The sequence below is a fragment of the Aricia agestis genome, chromosome Z (assembly GCF_905147365.1).
Source record: "Aricia agestis chromosome Z, ilAriAges1.1, whole genome shotgun sequence".
Taxonomy (NCBI): Eukaryota; Metazoa; Arthropoda; class Insecta; order Lepidoptera; family Lycaenidae; genus Aricia; species Aricia agestis.
Window position 1 is genome coordinate 3,054,461 of NC_056428.1, and position 19,524 is coordinate 3,073,984.

Genomic DNA, 19,524 nt, shown 5'->3' on the forward strand with positions numbered 1-19,524 from the left:
TCCTTTCAACTCCGGAACCGATCAAGACGAATATCACTGCCAAAAGACCCCTACCCTCGGCGGAAACTCTATAAATACATATATAAATCACTGACCAGATGTTTGCCCGCAAATATGCCGATGCAGACATGTCATAACTAGTCCGAGAGCTTTTGTACTTTAGAAAGGCGCGATTTTCTCCGCCGCGCTCGTAAATCAGGAGGAAGGCCGCAGGTGGCCGGCCTTTTGTGCCTCACCTGCTGCTAACCGACTGGGCAGCGCGAGATCCGATTGTATGACGTGTCCTACTATCTTGGTGCTTCTCAATTTGGGAGCACTACGAAATTGGATGCACCAGGATGGGAAGGCACAATACGCACGATAATCGGCATCCGTCGCATGTGTGAAAGCCCCGCAACCAGTTTGGCGCATTTCAGATGTATCGGCTTTCTTCGCGACCATTTTTTTGAGACCATTCACTTCTCGCTACTCGTTTCCGTGTAGGTAGGATTATTGAGATTTTATTGAGGCAAATACCGACGTATCTGGCACATGTACTCGGATCTTGATGAGCGTGAAATTTGGTTTTCTTGTCTCCGAGGGAGAGAGATGCTGGCTATTGCTGTTTCATGCGTCATTCAGTCATTGTTAGTTGTTACCCCTGGGTTTTATCAGACTGCCGGTTTGCGAGCGGCCAGTGGCCACTAGATCATTGGTGGTTTAACCGTGGCGAACACGCGGCGGATTCGCGACGGATTCGCGGCGTCTCCTAGATATACAGCATGGGCGATACGCAGCCGTTCCGCCTCCAAACAGCTAGTGTGATAAGGAAAGAAAGAAGATAAGTACTATCTCGCTCTCATCGTTAAAACACTGACGTTTCAATCAATACAATGATAGCTCATTGACAGGTTCTCATCGCTTAATGTCGGCCACTCACGTTTGAGTAATTTGATCAAATTAGCCGGCTCGGACCGTCGAAATCGTCTACGCTACGTCTCGAATGTTGAATCAATTTGAATATAAAGAAACGAGATTTCAAGTCAAGTAATATGAATAAATGAAGCAATAAGAATAATGCCGTTCTGAAACGTCAGATAATAATTTTAAATATTTATTTCTGTGTTGAAGTTTTTATTACTTGTTATTTCTGCAACGAATTTCATAAACTTTTTAGCAGATGATAGAGAGGAAACAGCAAGTGACAAAAGATTAACAGAAAAAAGTGCATATAATGAAAAGGTCATATTATATTATAATGGTTCGGTAAATAATATCGCCGGGCGATATCCGATGTTTTCTTAGGACCGGAAGTGAAGGCGGTCAGCGGTGTGTGTTGTGACAATGAAGATAGATGGGACGCTCTAAATACATGTTATTAATGAGCTTGTAATGTTGCTTCTATAATATCAAAACAAAACTAAAACTGTTAGATAGGCTATAGGATAGAGTATGTTTATACCAACTTTAAATACTTAAAAGATATTGATTGACTGATATTTTTATTTACTCAATCAATTTCTTATTTATAAGCTTTTGAATGTTACATAATATTATGATTTGAAAGAAATAAATTACTTATTTTATTAATTAATTATTATATTAATTATATTATTTGTATATTATAATTAATAAAATATTTAGACGACCTCTGTGGCTCAGTTGGTGGCGCGTTGGTAACGCTAGCCGGAAGTTGCGGGATCGAATCCCGCCGACGGAACAAAAAGTTTTTAATGTTCCTGGGTCATGGATGTGTATGGTTATAAATCTTAAATATAATGTGTATCACAGAAAACTGAAAAGTATTAAATATATTTCCGTTATCTGGTACCCGTAACGCAAGTCCTTCAGGTACTTAGCACGGGGCCAGACGGACGTGGTGTGAAGCGTCCATAGATATTATTATTTCTTAATAACAATGGATAAATTATCAAGGGATTAATTAATAGTGAACGAGCTGATGATAATGAATAATGCTTTGTTCAAACCTACGCGACCACGCGACTACGAAGCGGGAGCGTCAATACAAAACCCACATTTGACAACTTGTCAAATGTGTGTTTTGTATTGACGCTCCCGCTTCGCAGTCGCATGATCGCGTAGGCTTGGATCATGTCAGCTTTCAAATAAAATAAACTAGATCAAAATCGGCCCACCCGTTTGGATGCTGCCGTTTTGTTTTCTGACGGACAGACACGTCAAACTTCTCTTCTTCGTCGGGGGTAAATATTGTAGAGCATAATTTGAAGTAGATAAGTGAAAAAAATTATAAAAGTTCTTATAGGAAATGTGATTTAATTAAATGTGATTAAAAATACATATTATAATAATCGTCATCAGATCATCAAACTAAATGTCGGCAGCATGAATCAAAATAATTATTTGGCATTTGATCCCACCGAGCCTATCTGTTTACTCTGTTAATAAAAGGAGTGACACTGTACGAGTCCTTTTAACGGATCGAAAAACAGTAATGCGATACTTGTAACCTTTTTATTGGTTTCGTAAGACGGAAGGATCTAAATTCGAAGCAAAAAATGTATGTAGGCAGTAGGTGCCCGTCGATTATGGTAATTTCATTGTGTTCCTGCTATCTGATAACCCAAAAAAGTGTATGACTGCAAAGAAAGGTTTTTTAAGGTTACATTGAATCAAAAAAGTTTTTATGTGGTGCGGGCGTGGGATCCGAACCCCGGATATCCGGCGCGAGATACGGTAGTTCCAAATGATCAGTTCGAATGTCGATAAATTGATACCGTATTATCGCCGCATTTTCGAGTGGTTTCATAATAAGTACACCTCTTTTTATGTTGTCATTATATAATAATAATAATAATAATAATAATAATAATCAAATACATAACTTAAGAACTTATTTTTTAACTAAAGCCAATACGAGTCCACTACACAATGCATTAATGAATATTCCCCACTCAGGTACACCTTTAAAACTAAATAATAACCAATTCGATCCAAAACATAAAATAGTAAAAGATAGTGATAAAATAATAAAATGGAAAGGCAAAGCACTCCATGGCAAGTTCCCACATCAGATAGAACAAGAACACATAGACCAAGAGGCATCCTTCAGCTGGCTAACAAAAGGTAATATTTACAGTGAAACGGAAGGCTTTCTCATAGCAATACAGGATCAAATAATCAAAACACGAAATTACTCTACATATATACTAAAAGAAAATATAGAAACCGATAAGTGCAGACTATGTCACCAAACAACCGAAACCATAGACCATATCACTGGAGGATGTAGCGCTTTAGCCAGCAAAGAATATACACATCGTCATGACAATGTAGCCAAACAAATACACCAACTACTAGCAATAAAACACAACCTTATAGATACACATACACCATACTATAAGTAAAAACCTAGTAATATCCTTGAAAACAGCTCTGTTAAACTTTACTGGGATCGCGACATTGTCACAGATCGAACCATCCTCAGCAATAGGCCAGACATAGCTCTCACAATAAAATCTGAAAAGACTACATACCTTATAGATATCGCCGTCCCCAACACCAATAACCTAAAACAAAAGCATACTGAAAAAATACAAAAATACATTCCCCTCGCAGACGAGATTAAGCAAATGTGGCGTCAAAATACTGTTAAAATTGTACCTGTTATCATATCCTCAACCGGCGTCATCCCTAAAACTCTACATTCTGCCCTGAAAACAATAGATTTACATAAAAATTCATACATACCAATGCAAAAAGCCATTGTCATTGATACATGCTCTATAGTTCGTCGATTTCTTAACCCGTCGTCATCTTTCACCTCATCACAATCATAACTGTGCTTAAGAATCAGGTTACTTGGCATTAGCCCGTACCTGAATCTTTTATCCGGCTAATAGCCGAGACTCGAATTGTTTACAACATAATAATAATAATAATATTTATTTAAAACTTTTAGCATCTGTTACAAAGTGTAGTTATAATATGACCTAGGAGTACAATACAGTTGTATATGAACTTACGAAGACAATAAATAACAGACTTTACACGTATTGTATAACTTTGGCGGCTGCACTAGGCTGAGCCTGTCCTGCAGATCACCAATATATTTTCCTTCTTTTAGACATATAGTTTAGTTAAGATTTAAATTTAAAAAACAGGTATAATATTTGAAAAACAAATAAAAGAGCCTCTGGTTACTCATTAAAGATTTTAAATTTTAAGTGCGCGCTGTGTGTGTGTGTGTGATATGTTATTGAATTATAGGATTTATAGGGGATGCTTATGATAAGTGGAGGATCTTGAGTGGGAAGATTTTTTTGATTATTATTATTTAGTACTAAATCGATATTGTTTATAAAGCATGAAAGCGTTTTGCATCGGCACGAATGGGTTGGCTCAATCAATCCAACGTTTAGCTCAATGTAACGAACATTTTATACGTGGGAGAACCATTCTTCGGCATGAATGGGCCGGCTCGACCGGAGAAATACCACGTTCTCACAGAAAACCGGCGTGAAACAGCGCTTGAGCTGTGTTTCGCCGAGTGAGTGAGTTTACCGGGGGCCCAATCCCCTACCCTATTCCCTTCCCTTCCCATCCCTACCCTCCCCTATTACCCTATTCCCTCTTAAAAGGCCGGCGACGCACCTGCAGCTCTTCTGATGCTGCGAGTTTCCATGGGCGACGGAAGTTGCTTTCCATCAGGTGACCCGTTTGCTCGTTTGCCCCCTTTTTTCATAAAAAAAAAAGCTTCTTATATATCTTTGGCTATCGCTTATCATCTGGCGTTTTGCTCGTTCGTTTTTTGATAAATTTCATACTTATTTGTGATGGGCTTTCCATTTAATTTTATGTCCGTATTTTGTTAAAAGTCTAAGAAAGCTTGCTTTTATAAGAATTAATCCAAGAAATACACTTAAACATGGCCCATGTCCAAATAAGGAATGGTGATGTATCGTGCCGCAGACTTGTAATCGACGCAAAATCCGCCGAGAGAGTAAAGCTTGGCGCACATTATGACGAAGTGCAGCGGGGAAGGCCGCATTTTATACAGGGTGTAACAAAAGTCAAAACTAAGTGATAATGCTTCAGGATGTGTATATTTGAGTTCACTGTATTGAGTTCACTGTATTGAGTTCACTGTATTGAGTTCACTGTCAAGGTAGCAGCGTTGAAATAGTAAATTTTTCTGTGATTTGTATGCTCAAGCGCCCTAGCGCCAGGAATTTTCCCATACAAAAGTTAAAAAAAATACTCTTTCAGCTCTGCTACTTTCACAGTGAACTAAATACAGGAGTCAAATAGTCATACACATTACACACCCTAAAGTCTTAGATTTGTTACAGCTTGTACACTCATGACCGAGTGCGCGATGGGAACTTGTACCAAAAATGCGGCCCGTCACAACAAGCTTTAATGAACACATTATAACATTACGTCTCGGACATAGTCGACAAAAAACTAATAAGTCGGGCGGCTGACAAAAAATAGATCGGTTTTATTTCCATCTGTCCGACGATGGACGGGGATTCAATCACGAGCGCTTCCGAGAACGAGACTTTTTACACACGAAAAGACGGTGCGGAGGTACCGTTTCTATGGTTCCCCTGGTGAAATTTATAATTGGTAGGACCATCCTAGAAATAGATAAGAGAGAATTAGATAGTGTCAAAGCAAAGTCATTTTGTTGCTAGCATCTGTCAGCACTTCTATTCTACAGGCCACTCACCATTGGTTATTTATTATATTATATATTTATTAATCATGTCGATAGGCCATCGAAGAGGGGCCACGTATATAATGTAGAAACATATTTATTTCTCCATTGGTTCTGGTCCTTTCCATACTGAATAAAATTTATTTTAAAACAAGCTTTAAGTCTAAAGAACTAAACAGAGTAAGCTTCTTGTCTTAACGGTGTTTAAAAGATGAAAATCATCATCATCATCATCAGCCTATTGCCGTCCACTACTGAACGTAGGCACCCCCAATGAGCGCCAACCATCCCGATCTTGAGCAGCCCTCATCCAAGTTTTTTTAGCAATTGTAAAGCAAATTAGTATGAGTTTTTATTTGGCTGTTTGCGATGAGCTGATATTATGGCTATAAAGTAAGTAGAGAAAGCATAAAATTTATTATAAACTGGCAATATACAAATATCATATGCAAACTATCCGTAGTGCTTCCCCCTTTGTTCGGACAGTAATGTCACGAAATTTGTCTGTCTCCCGCTTTGCTTGGGGAGGGAAATTGGATTTCTCCTACTCCTCCTACCTTTCTTCTGATTAACAACGGGTCCCAAGACAGATTTAGCTTGTCCCTCGGGCGTCCCTGAGATCATATCAAAGGGTTTTCGTGGTTGGTTACCACTGTTGATCCTGGCGACACAAATGTTGAAGTGGTGGGAATGTGTAGTGGGCCATTTGCCCGTTTAAAAAAAATATGCAAACTATTGAAGAAGGTCTGTTTTATATCTCCGTATTGTCTGTCACAAGGTATCTTGAGGTAAGACCTAATCCAGGTTTAGGTTAGGGCTTAGGATGTAGCCTGTGTTGCCTCTTGCCAGGATCCAAAGTTGCCAACGATAAAACCCTTTGATAATGAATGATCCGATACGAGTGCCCGAGGGATACTTGAAAGCTTTCTGGGCAGCACAAATTGCAATGGCCGAAAACATCAGACAAACAAATTGGTTGAACAAAAGGAATAACTTCCATTACATGATGTTTCTTGACAACGGCTGTCGGCTGCAATAATAATAATCTGTAAAAAAATCTAGTAAGTAGGATGTTTTCTTGTTTCTTCGAACAAGATATTTAGTTAAAAAAACCTCGCATTTAAACAAATTTTTTTATTCTTTATTTAAATTCTAAACAAATGTCTGTCTCCACTCTACACAAGTTGTAATGAGCTATAACTTTTAAATGAGGTTTTAAGTCTATTTTACAACATTTACAGCACTTTCCTTAGTTTTCAGCGACTAATGTAGTCAATTACTAGCTAATTGGCTAGCTGTTACCACTCACTCAGTAACCAAATCAAATTGACATATTCACATGTAAGAGCTCCAAAGATTTCAAATACTTTTTGTACAACTATCGCGTCGTGATGCTGTTTTTGTTTATCATCGTGTTGATGATATAAAAGTAGATGATACATTGCGGGTTTTGTATGGAGAGTTTTCTTCTTGTTTGTCCGTAACCAGTCATGTATTTAAGATGGGAGTAAATCTCGCTCTTCTAATGAGTCAAATGAGATATTTTGACGTCTCGAGTGTTAAGTAGTTTTTTTCTATACATCGAGAGATTTATTCGTTTTTTAAGACCACCGCGCCGACACGGACGTTGATAGAGGGATCGTCGTTATGAATTAACCGATTTTGATGTTTTCTTGTTATCTAGTTGTCTACCGTTATATTGTCTACCGGGTACATTGATGACAGTTATTCCGAGAATCGTATTATTCTAGGTTTACAATTTCACGTCAATTTTGGATCGCGAAACGAGATCTTGAATTAATTTTGTGTTTACAGCTGGTACCGTTTTCTATTTGTTTTTGATTATTTGCTGAGCCTATTTATTGTGAAAAGAAGACAGTTTAAGATATAGGTTTAGGGTATTACAAGGTAAAAAGATTTATAGGTAAGGGCCAGGCCACAACACTGCGTTGCGGCATCGCATCGCAAAAAAAAAAACATTGCTTTTCGAAGGTTGTTTTTGCGATACGACGTCGCAACGCAGTGTTGTGCCCCGGCCCTTAGGGCTCTTAATGATAAGTTCAGCATTAGAAATAAGGACACGGTTCATGGTTAATTTTTGACGTATCCCAAAAAAAGATTGAAGCCTTTAAACGAATAATTGTCTTCGTGCTTCTGATGACTTGTAGAAATAATTTATGTATCGCTCGCGGAGTACAAGGCGTTTTCGAGCCCCAGGGCTCCGCGGGGCACACTTTGATAATCACTGAATTAGGACTTAGGAGGTGGCTCTTCAAAAATAAATAGCTACACGGTAAGATAACTGTGCATCAAATTAACAATATTATAGTTGTTTCTCTATGTATAATTTTAGGGTTCCGTACTCAAAGGGTAAAAACCGGACCCTATTACTAAGATTTCGTTGTTTGTCCGCCCGTCTGTCCGTCCATCTCTCTGTCTGTCTGTCTGTCTCCAGCCTCTATCTTTTTTTATATTTATTTATTTCAAGGAACTTAAAAACGAATACATTTAAACCTCGCCAAACCAAGGTTTATCGGCGAGATCTCAACTCTCAAGATCTCAAGAACCGCTACAGTTAGACTTCTGAAAATTTCACAGATTGTGTATTTTCTAGTGTGTGTAACAACTGACGGTACACCCAAACACGGGTAGGCTCAAAACCTTAAAGTAAATGAATGCACGCATTCCAGCCAGCCTCGAAAATATTGACCCTTATGTAAATGTGTATTGTCTGACGTAATACGTGTCGCGGGGTCGGTGGGACCGGACGGGGTTACATTCGACATTCCGATGAAAAAACTGTCTAAAGGCGGTCGCCTAGGATATCATTCTGTCTACTCTGCCTAGGAGTTTGTGAAACGTCAGCCTTAAGGGCCTTCGCAAACTGCGACTTTTAGTAGCGATGCAGTCGCGCGACTATGAAGCGCACGACTGCATAAGTTACTAACGCGCGTTAGCAGCTAGCGACTGCATCGCGACTATATCGATGCAAATACAACAGTATCGCGATTCGCGACGGCATCGCTACAAAAAGTCGCAATGGGCGCACGGCCAACTCTAGTCTAGGTTAACTAGGAAGTTAGTAAAGTAGTCGGTTTTATGCCGTATGCGGTAATCCTTACTGATATAAATTCGAGAGTAAATCTGTCAGCTAGACGTCTTACCTCTTCACGCTTAATCGATTTGGATGAAATTTCGTAACAAAATATTGTACTTCTTAAGACTTTTTCTGGGTTTCAAACAATAACGTGAAGGGTTTAGAAACAAAGTTTATGGGCTTTTTTAACAATACCTACTAAACATGTACATATATGTATACATTATACATATATAATATATTATGTAGTACTACTTGCTTTTGCGTTTCAAGTACTTTGCCCGACACCCTACTAACATGTACATGTGTGTGTGTGTGTGTGTGTGTGTGTGTGTGTGATTTGCACAAATGAGACTTTCACATAATATTATTGCCACCGTAAAACGAGCAATGAAATGTCCGATGGAATTTTTATAAACCATACAGTTTTATCATATAAAAACAATTAAAACGGGCGTTAAAAAAGTTACAGTAACACTAAGCAGGCACACACACTACACAGTATTAAATTAAGTATTTATAAATGCGATAGCATTATTATATATTATGCGAGTGAAAGAGACAAGACGTAGAGATGGAAGTAGAGGCGGGTCAATGTACGAATGTCTAGTTGCTCCGCGACCTAACTTTTGGAAGTAAGACTTACGTAAAAGTTACTTTTAAATCTTTTTATTTACTTAGGCTGCCCGCACACGTTTTCCGTATACGTTTTCCTAATGTGGAATTAGGATTTGAAATTCCGTGAGACTAGTGCAATCGTCCGATTTTTTCGCGTGCGAACCCGCCGGCCTGCACTTGAAACGTACGTGCGGAATTCGTTCCGTTTGGAAAATGTTTCACACACGTTTTCTGCGTACGATTTCCGAATTCGTTTTCCGTATTCACAAATCCGAATGCATAGGATCAGTAGAAAATACTGTCATTTAGTATTTATGCAAAAATCCATTATCGAACCTGCACTTGAGAACTCAAAGTTTTAACCACTAAGCCACTGCGGTTCCGATTTTCAATAGACAGTTCACACGCTACTAAATAAAAAGCATTAGAATACATTGTACGCGCTCAATGAGAGACACACTGATTTGATAATTTCATAAACAGCCCACCGCCGACAATGTCCACAGTTAGTGTGGCTACCACCGTGACTTACCGTCAGATCCGGTGTGCCTTGTTACGGGGGAATAGGGTTCGAAATGCCGCGAGAGCTCCAGCGGCGTTCGGAAAATTGTTTCCTATTGTACGGTGTAAATGCATCACAAATAATAGGTGTTGGTTTTGTAAAATCCGGGGCTGTGTTGGTTTGATGCTGTTTTGGAGTAGCGTAAGCGTTGTTTTTTGAACAGCTTAACGAGACGAGAACTGTTTCTGCACTCTGCATTGCAATAATCCCACTAAAAATGGAGATTTTTCCATTAATACAGTTAGACTTCTTGGCTTTAAAAAAAATTAACTGCGCGAAGACTTGTTGCAATGAACGTGTTGTATGTAAAACAACGCTGACGCAACGCGCCGGGTGGACTGGCTCTTATGCTGGATTTACACGAGTTACTGAAGCCGCACGATTTACGCCGCACGGCGAAAATCGACCGTCTAAATGGCAATTTGACTACGCCGCATGCGGCTAAAGCCGCAAGCCTCAAAGTCGTGAGGGCCAATGCTCGCTAGCTGCGAACACATAGTTTGTCAGCACTGTAGCGAGCGCAGACCTCGGACGGCACAGGCGATTTTTGTAGAATGTGTAAATGTTGTGGCGATTCGGCTTGGACAGGCGCGGCAGCGATTCCACTGCTGACACTGCATTAGGGAACGTACGCAACGATGGTCCTGTGAAATGGTCGCTGTCGTCAATCCGTAACTTGGTTGCACGCTAAAGAAAGTACGAGTCGTATTTACTTGGCAATTATAAATATAGCAATTAGCAATCAAAATCAAAATTGTTTTATTTCTGAATAAATTTAAAATAAATGTTTTCAGAAAGTCCTACATGATGCCTACCACCGGTTCGGGAACTAACCCGGCGAGAAGAACCGGCGTAAGAAACTCGCACAATATAATACAAAACAATAGCATCATGCCCATTTCAAGACCGCGGCGGCAGACAGACAGACACTTTTAACATCGCTCAAAATGTTAGCGCAAGATTTCGATGATAATATGTTGCACGATATAGGTACCTGAAATACAAGTATTATGTCATTTATTCAAGTAAATTATTTTTTATGAAAACGCACTGTATAATAATTATCTTGTAAATGTTATGGTGTTGCTTTATCGTCACTCGGCAGATCTTGCTAGCTTGTTTTTACCTAGTTGCATACTTATTTTTAATAATAACTTACGTGATGTTTCACCTGGCATATAAGCGGGTTATACACCAGTCTTACTATAAATTTAACTAGCTATTTGACCGAGCTTTGCTCGGTATTCGATGAAAATGACATTTTCTAAAAATGATTCCTAGCTAGATCGATTTATCGCCCCCGAAACCCCCTATATACTAAATTTCATGAAAATCGTTGGAGCCGATACCGAGATTCCTACCGAGATACCGAGAGTCCGATGATGATGATGATACAAGAATTGCTCGTTTAAATATATAAGATAAGCATAATGCCTCTGTGGTCTACTGTTTCGAGCGTGGCTCTTGATTAAGTGGTTGTAGATTCGATTCTCCAGTTGGAAAATAGTTTTTTCCAAGTTTGGTTAGGGCAGTGCAGGCTAATTTTGTCTTCTTTGAAAGTGTCATTTTTCTATTATGTCGGATGAGCATGTAAAAAATCAGTTCTGTGCCTGATCTCTTGCCTGCCGCGTCGACCATCCATTCCACTAGGTTACGTAAGTAGTTGCGGTGGGTTGGGGTTTTAGTGGGTAGAACCTACGGGATGTCCCCGATCCGCCGGGGATGCGCAAAGCATTTCCCCATGTGTAAAAAAGGTCACGTAAGTAAAAGGAAGAGCACCGAAACTAGTGTAGGAGTCATTGTTCAAATACTAAACCTGGTTCTGTAACAGTAGAAACGTTAAATGTTCTCCAGCTTCAAAATGTTACATTCCTCAAGTCAACATTTACATAGACAGTAATCATAATCCCACCAAAACGAAGATGAATTGCCGGGGAGGCATGTTTTCACAGTTGAGTAACTACTACGCGACCGTGTTAATATGCGCCTATCTTCGTACAAACGTCATTCAAATGAGGTGGATTTAAATCGGTCGCGCTGTAGATAAAGTAATGTAAGATACACCCCGACATATTTAAGATGCGCCTTATTCCATGAGCGTTGTATTGCGCGAGGTTGTTTTTAACTCGATGGTATTATAGATAAAGATGTAAACTGTCCCACTTGTTGGATCTAAGCTGATGGCGCTATCGCGGCGCCTGCTCGCGCCACGTTACGTAACGCCTATGTGGGACACCTAGATCTTCTAAAATCTAACATATGAAATTCTCGTGTCAAAGTGTTTGTGCGCGAACTCCTTCAAAACGGCTTAAAAGGCCCTATACTATAATATGTAGCAAGGCAGGACTGCCGTGCAGAATTGACATACGGCGACCAAATGACGTAGGTCCGTTTACTGCCTAGGAAGCAATTTCTTCGATGGTACTTTACTTCTCATAGCACAGAATGTTTCAATAGCGAAAGACGTCGATCATGACGTGATGATGATAAGTCTGATGTGCATAGTGACAATACAGAATAATGTCGTGAGTAACGGCCGGCGTCTGTTGTTGCCGTGCTCCGCGGAATGCCGAGTTAATAGTGATCTATAAATAGACGCGTCTGACACGGTAGACGGCCTGCGACCGGACGCTATCCCGGCGCTGAAAACACGCCTTCACGCGATTTTACACTGTATTACCATAGACTAAGATTAAAAGCCGCTTATCACTATAACCCAGTTGATGAATAAACGAAATTGATCACTAATTAGAAGCTGTTACGGTTGATTATGAGATCGCTCAAGCTCGATATAGGTCGGAAAATGAAGCGCCGTTTATAGTACTCGGGCGTACTGTGTCGATGCACTGTGTGCTTGTGTGCGTGAATGATCGTGTATATTATGCACTTTGCGCGTGTGCGTCGTGCATAATATTAATGAATGGGACGCGTGTGTGCGTGGAATATTTTTAAACCGCGCATTTTACGCGCCATATATTTTGGCGGTAATCGTTAAATCGCTAAAGAATTGAGTGGCTCCTAATATTTTATGTTATCTTTATTATTTATTGATCATATATTTTTTATATTTTTACAGGTACGAGTCGGATCGGCGGGCATCACACGCAATGATGGTGAGTTTATCATTTTTATATTATGCAATCAACATTGTAGACAAAAAGTGCATCTAGTCATTGGAACAACTCCGAACACGGGGTTCAATTCATATCTCCGATCTTCCTTCAATTGTAATTTTACAGGCTATCATAACTTACTCGTGGTCTCGCGTACGATATCTATTCGCGATTTGAGGTATCAGAATGAAGAAGAAACCATGTGTGATGTGAGCGTCACAGACTAGCAAAGTACCTACTGTGCTGATATAAATATTTGGCTTTAGGTACTAGGGTCTAGGACACTACTAACTAGGATATTAGCTTTATATTAGGTACTGAATTGGAAAATTTAGGACCTACATTTTAAATTTTAAAATTTTGACCTCTTGGTAGGTTCCAAAAACTCTGATTGATTCACTATCATTTAGTGATAAATTGTGTGATAATATAACGAACACACGACACCAAAAAAAGTGAGTAGGTAATTCACCTAATCACTGACAATCTTATCGTGGCGTGTGATAACGGTGATAAGAGATTAATTCTGGCGCCCCCGCCGTATTTCCTATGTGCAACGATTGTGACAGTTTATATAAGTTACGTTAACAGAAAAATGGTTAATAGATTTAGAGCCTGCTTCACCACTAGCTACCTATCTATCTATCTACTGGCTATCCACTACTAATCTGACATATAGGATATTAGTTTTAGGGTAGTCATGGTCTCTGCATTGCTTTTTTGCTAAGACTAAGGCTGCAAGACCGATTTTGCTCATCACTAGTTGTGGATAGCCTATCCGGCACTTATCAGGAAGTAGTGAAATAGGCCCTTAGAGCTTCTACGTTAGAATGTTTTTTAAAAATAGACTAGATGACCCGATGTAGTTTGTATCGCTTCCCTACTAATACAAACCTTTCCTGGACTTCCACGCATATTTCAAGGCTAAAATTATCCAAATCGGTTCAGCCGTTCTCATGATTTAGCGAGACTAACAGAACTTTAAATTATTTATATTTATAATATTATATAGATCTGAATCAAAGCAATGATACTTTCTAATCTCATGATTTTAATAATCATAGGTATGATTTCTTTTCTTACTTTGATAGAAAGAGAAGGAAGGATACTTAATAGTGACTAACGTCATTGTATTGTGAAGTCAAACTGTAGTTTGGATGATAACAACGATTAATATTAAAAGCGTATTTCCAAAGGTGCGAATAAAAAAAATGTCTATTTACTATTATATATAGAACTTCTTCATTCTTGGAAGTCGGATATATTGAACACATTACACAATATATTGAATACTGCTAAGAGTACATACAGAGCGAGTATATAGCGGACTGTCTGCGACGCTTTCTAAGTTATTGCACTGATAGCCGTTATCACACGCCCAGGGAAATGGAAAGCGTTTGATGAATGGAGGAAAAACTAGTCGCCAGTCGGTATGCTTTGTATTTCCTTTTCCTGCCTTTTCATGAAATACTATTTTCTTTAACGCTCTTTTTGATAATACAACTTAAATTATTTTAGGTTAGATTTTAGTCCATGTAGAGTTTTTTACTCGAGTAAACCTTTTAGTTTTGTTCCATAAAATAAGTTAGGCTTTCTGCACCTTGCTGTTTGTGATAATGAGGATGATGAATGATGATAAAGATGATCAAAATAATGATTAAATAATAATGATGATGTTAGGTAGTTTAGACTATACCTGCTAAAAGAGAATTCTATATTTGATTTTTTTTTACTTTTCATTTTGATAATCATGATGACTTTGATAGTGATGATGATGACGCAGATAAATGATGAGAATATGTACGGGTCCTTGACATAGGCTAGATAATGAGGTTCGCTCGCGTGACCGTACTGCCACCAGAAACTGTGTCACAGCGTGTCCCACTGAGTACGGGGTGCTTCGATATACTATTAGCGGTAATGACACGGTAAAAAAAACTGGAAGTTACCTAATTGTATGAATGATGTGACTGTAACATTTCAATAATTGTGATTTGTGTAAGGCCAGCCATAGACGGACCGCATTTGCAGTCGGAACCGACCGCAAAATGCGGTCGCCTCACGGCGATCTGCAGTTTTCATACTAAATTCATATTATCCGCAAATCGCAATACACGGACGGCTCGAGCAGTTCTTGAGCGGTCGGTACCGACTGCAACTTACGGTCAGTCTATGGCTTTTCTAAGTCCTGTAAAATATAAATGATATATATGAAAATTCATATTATTATCTCATGTCAGGAGTCAGAAGTCAGGTCATACAGTTCCCCAATGATTCGTCTTAAATAGTCTGGTAAGGCTGATCTAGATTAGCTTACAAACGTTACCTAAATAATTATTTGGTAACCTTCGTTGAACGAAAATGAAGGTAATAACAATCTGGTATTAATATGTACACATATTGTGATCTAAAATGTGACAATCTACTTATAGTTGGAAGTTGTAAACTACAAAGCGATTAACTAATTTCTTTCTCTGCGACAACGAAAATGCTGCGAAAGTCGGTCTCTCGTTCTATTTGGGTAAGCTGAAAGTGTTTTTAGAATATTGTTAAAGTTTCCGACGCGCGGGCGGCGCGCGGCGTTTCAAAACCCTATCAACAGATATTGAGGACAAACTTGTAATATACGTATACAAACTGACGAAAAAAATCATAATTTTCCGTTTGGATTTAGCTGTATGAGTAGGAGTTTCATACGAAACGCGTTTGCGATTTGAGAGGGTTTTTTTAGCTTGTATTTGTAAGAGCTTTCTTGGCACGTCTTACAATTACTAAACAAGTAAATCTTTATCAAACAAGATCATAACAAAATTCTTTCATCAATTTACCATGTCGGATTTGTTAAACGTTGTATGTATTATCTAATGACGGTTTGTAATTGGAATACAATCCTTCAAATTTATCTCTCGATTTGGCCTCGTCGCGTCGAACGAGTTCAGTTTTTACATACTGGCATTTGATCCAGTCCAATTTGAGAACGCTTCCATTGTCTGTTAGAAGTTTTTCACATTATGTGGGCGATGGAGTAAAAAGTCGAGTCATTGAAACTGCACGCGTAGGCATGTACCGGTTGATATAGTCCGCAGGCAGGCAGTATTGACTGAGAAATGTTGGAAAGTAAGCCTGGAGACTGAACAATGTCTGGGAGATATTATCTAGATTCTAGAAGGAATCTTTTGTGGAAAAGTTCATTTTTCACGGTAACGTTAGCAAAAATCATCTTGCCATTTAAAAGCTTGTTATTGAAGCACCATTTTTTTTCAAGTTTTACTGCACATAGCTAGTTATTCAACATCGTTTCTTGTTACATTATCATGTCTTTGGATATACATATTATAATGTTCAGTTTTTCTTTGTGATGGGAATGTAAAACGCGTCGTACGCCGCTCCCGTGTGAAGCTCCCCTACATTTTAAATTTAAATTGTTCGTCGTTATCGTAATTTGTGGAAAACGTGCGACATATCTCTAGGATTAAGAAAAGGTAGTGATTGTTGCGCTATCGTAGCCCGCCGAATCGAGGTCGATTGATAACCGACTCTATATTTGTTGTGATAACGTATCTATGCTGTATAGTAGTCGCTACTCCTCAATTTTTTTAATCATTTCAAATATAGAACGTCTCAACATTTTCACAGTATTTTATTAGAATAATTTCCTCCTGCGTAGGCATCAGAGCTTGTAGAATCGACATGAATATTGCATATTATAATATACTATTTACCCTTCTTACAGTTTGAGCACAAAATTATGTGAAATTCAGCAGTACCATTTCAAGAGGATAGTTAATATTATGGTGGTCTTGGCTTTGGTTTATATTTACCCCAAGTCCCTGTTCTAATCAATTCCTAATTCTTTCCCCGAGGCGTTTTAGATGAGCGTTCTAAAATCGATTATTTTGTACACAGGGAGACGGTGCGTTGCTCATTCACAGCACGTCCCGCGTCGCGTCGCCTCCCACGCCCCCATCTAGTAATTATAATTTCAAATAAAGTGCCAACAATTAAATTTTTGTCACGTCCTCATTTTCTTTATTTACATGACGTTATGTATTTTGTGTAATGAGCGAAGGAATGTGAATCAAAGCACTTATAAGTAATATATAACAACCTGGTACTGGCTGGTTACTGCCTTCTACGCAAGTCTCAAGTTCTACAGTCAAGCGTATATTAAATAATTGGCTAAGTTCAAGTTGGACTCGCGCACGTAGGGTTCCGTACCATCTAAGAGCAAAAGTAGGCAAAAAATGTATTTTTATATGGAAAAACTTACTTACTTTAAATATTTATTTTATTTTAATTTTAGTATTTGTTGTTATAGCGGCAACAAAAATACAATATATTCCGTGAAAATTTCAACTCTCTAGCTATCACCGTTCTTGAGATACAGCCTGGAGACAGACAGACGGACAGAATTTATGTCTATCAAAGTCTTAGTAATAGGGTCCCGTTTTTACCCTTTGGGTACGGAACCCTAAAAAGGTGTCTTCTTAATGTCTATTTCATCCCTAGATATTAAAAAGCTGATTGTTAGATTAACAGATTGAAAAATCTTTAGAGCTAAAATATTCGCATCGGTTATTTCTTATTATTAACATTATTTGGCATAATTCAAAATTATACGCCAAAGAGAGTTCATGCGGGCAAATCCACAGGCTAAAGAAATGTTTGCCATAACGTTATAATTAGTGGAAGAGTTCGCGTGGCAACTCCGCGTTTCCCAAAAACTGATTCTGCTGAGTCATCGTCAAAGCATTTATCATAAAACACTCCCCTTTCATTGATTTCATTATAGAATTTGGTACGCAGCCCGTACACGGTATGCGCCGCGTTACAGCCCATTCAGAGATAAATTACCCCTCCCAGGACCTTTGTGCCGACGAGATACCGATCACTCTCATACGAACTTCGAGGTGAAATATCTCTGAATGGACTATATTCATCTCCTCTAACACAAGTCGCCATTATGGACCCCACAAAGGCTTTTCAAAATTTGCAATATCATTTACTTTTAATTGCTCATTGAATGTACTCGAAGCCGTGATCTCTATATTCGCATTTTTTTTGGCTAACAAAAGTAGTTTTTCGTTTTTATGATCGTACATTAAGTATTGTTATTTTTTGTCTGTCGGCTTATTTATAACTATTGTACAGCAATGTATTTTACCTAGGTAGACTTCTTAAGCTTGCGACGTTTTTGTTTGTAATTTTAAAGTTTCTAGCAACTTTTGTAATTTAGTTTTCTTTGTTTCAGATTTCAACAACAGCCTCTACTGATGCTTCTCCCGCTGTCTCCGATCCACCTGATGAATTACCACCACGCCTTTATGTTACGATGTAGATTTAGTTAGCCCTTTTGAAGTGGATGTGTGAAATTTGCGGCCAACACTATCGTTGAAGCCGATACTGTTTTATCATCTACTCGCAACGATGTTGTTACGCTAAAATTTCACAGTTTCCCTGTGACTGTGTAACATTGAGGGCGATTTTTGTGTATATTCAAGAATATATGATTTATACTATTTGTAAGGTCTTGAAAGGAGGAGGAGGAGCGCTTCTCTAGTCTTTAACTACTCTGACCGCTGGTAATACGCTTGTCGTTGCTCCTCCTCCCTTCGGGGGCCTCATACGTTCACGCGATCTATTTCAATTTTTTTTATTATATTTATTCACTTATTTTGAATTATGTTGACTAACAATTACTAAATTTTCTAACGCATGACCTAATTTAATTTTATCAAATCAACTCGCGGGTGTGCATGACTATATTTTTATTTTGTTTGATAGCGAGACGAGTTTTGACATGTGTATGTTATCGATTCTATTGTTGTGTAATTTCTGATTATCATGTTTACTTCAACGATGTACCAGAGATCATCGCGCCTTGCTCCATAAAACTTGATTTTAGGTTTAATCGGATCACTTAAATTCGAGTTTTAGTTTTGCATGGCAATACCCGGGATTGCATTCTAGTTTTTTTGTTGTAAAAAATTTGATCATGCAATCTGTCAATGTTTAATTATGATTGGTGCGTAATAAATATTATCTTACGAGAGTGTGGTTTCATTATCCCGAATTCCCACGGCGGGTGAGGTCGGCCAATGTCATCTTTCAATTGGTTCATTGTCACCAGGACGAGACGTTCGGCTGAGATGCCTCGCCATATTGCTCCTTATTGCTAGCCAATTAATCCTTAACATTTGGGAGCGTTCAAGTATTACGTAACGTGAGTCTTAAGAAACTTACGATGCGTTGGAGAAAGGAGGGTGCAAACTAGGTGGTAAGTACCTTATCTTCGCAACGTAAAATTGACTTTACTTACTGTAAAGTCAAGTCAAACATGGTCCAAAATGTCAATAAAAAATTTATACGAGATAGGACTGAAAAATGTTACGGTTTTTTATACACAGGGCCTAATATATATTAGTAGTACCAACACAGGGGATTTAGATCTACC

General features: G+C 38.6%; 1 protein-coding gene across 1 annotated transcript in view; it reads left to right on the forward strand.

Annotated features, from left to right (window-relative positions):
- Positions 1-19,120, forward strand: part of LOC121739379 (mitochondrial cardiolipin hydrolase-like) — a 167,211-nt gene extending 148,091 nt beyond the window's left edge. Inside the window, exons 7-8 of the mRNA XM_042131817.1 lie at positions 13,034-13,070; positions 18,322-19,120. The gene's annotated coding sequence lies outside the window, so the exon portion shown is untranslated. The remainder of the gene's footprint in view (positions 1-13,033; positions 13,071-18,321) is intronic.
- The last annotated feature ends 404 nt before the right edge of the window (positions 19,121-19,524 follow it).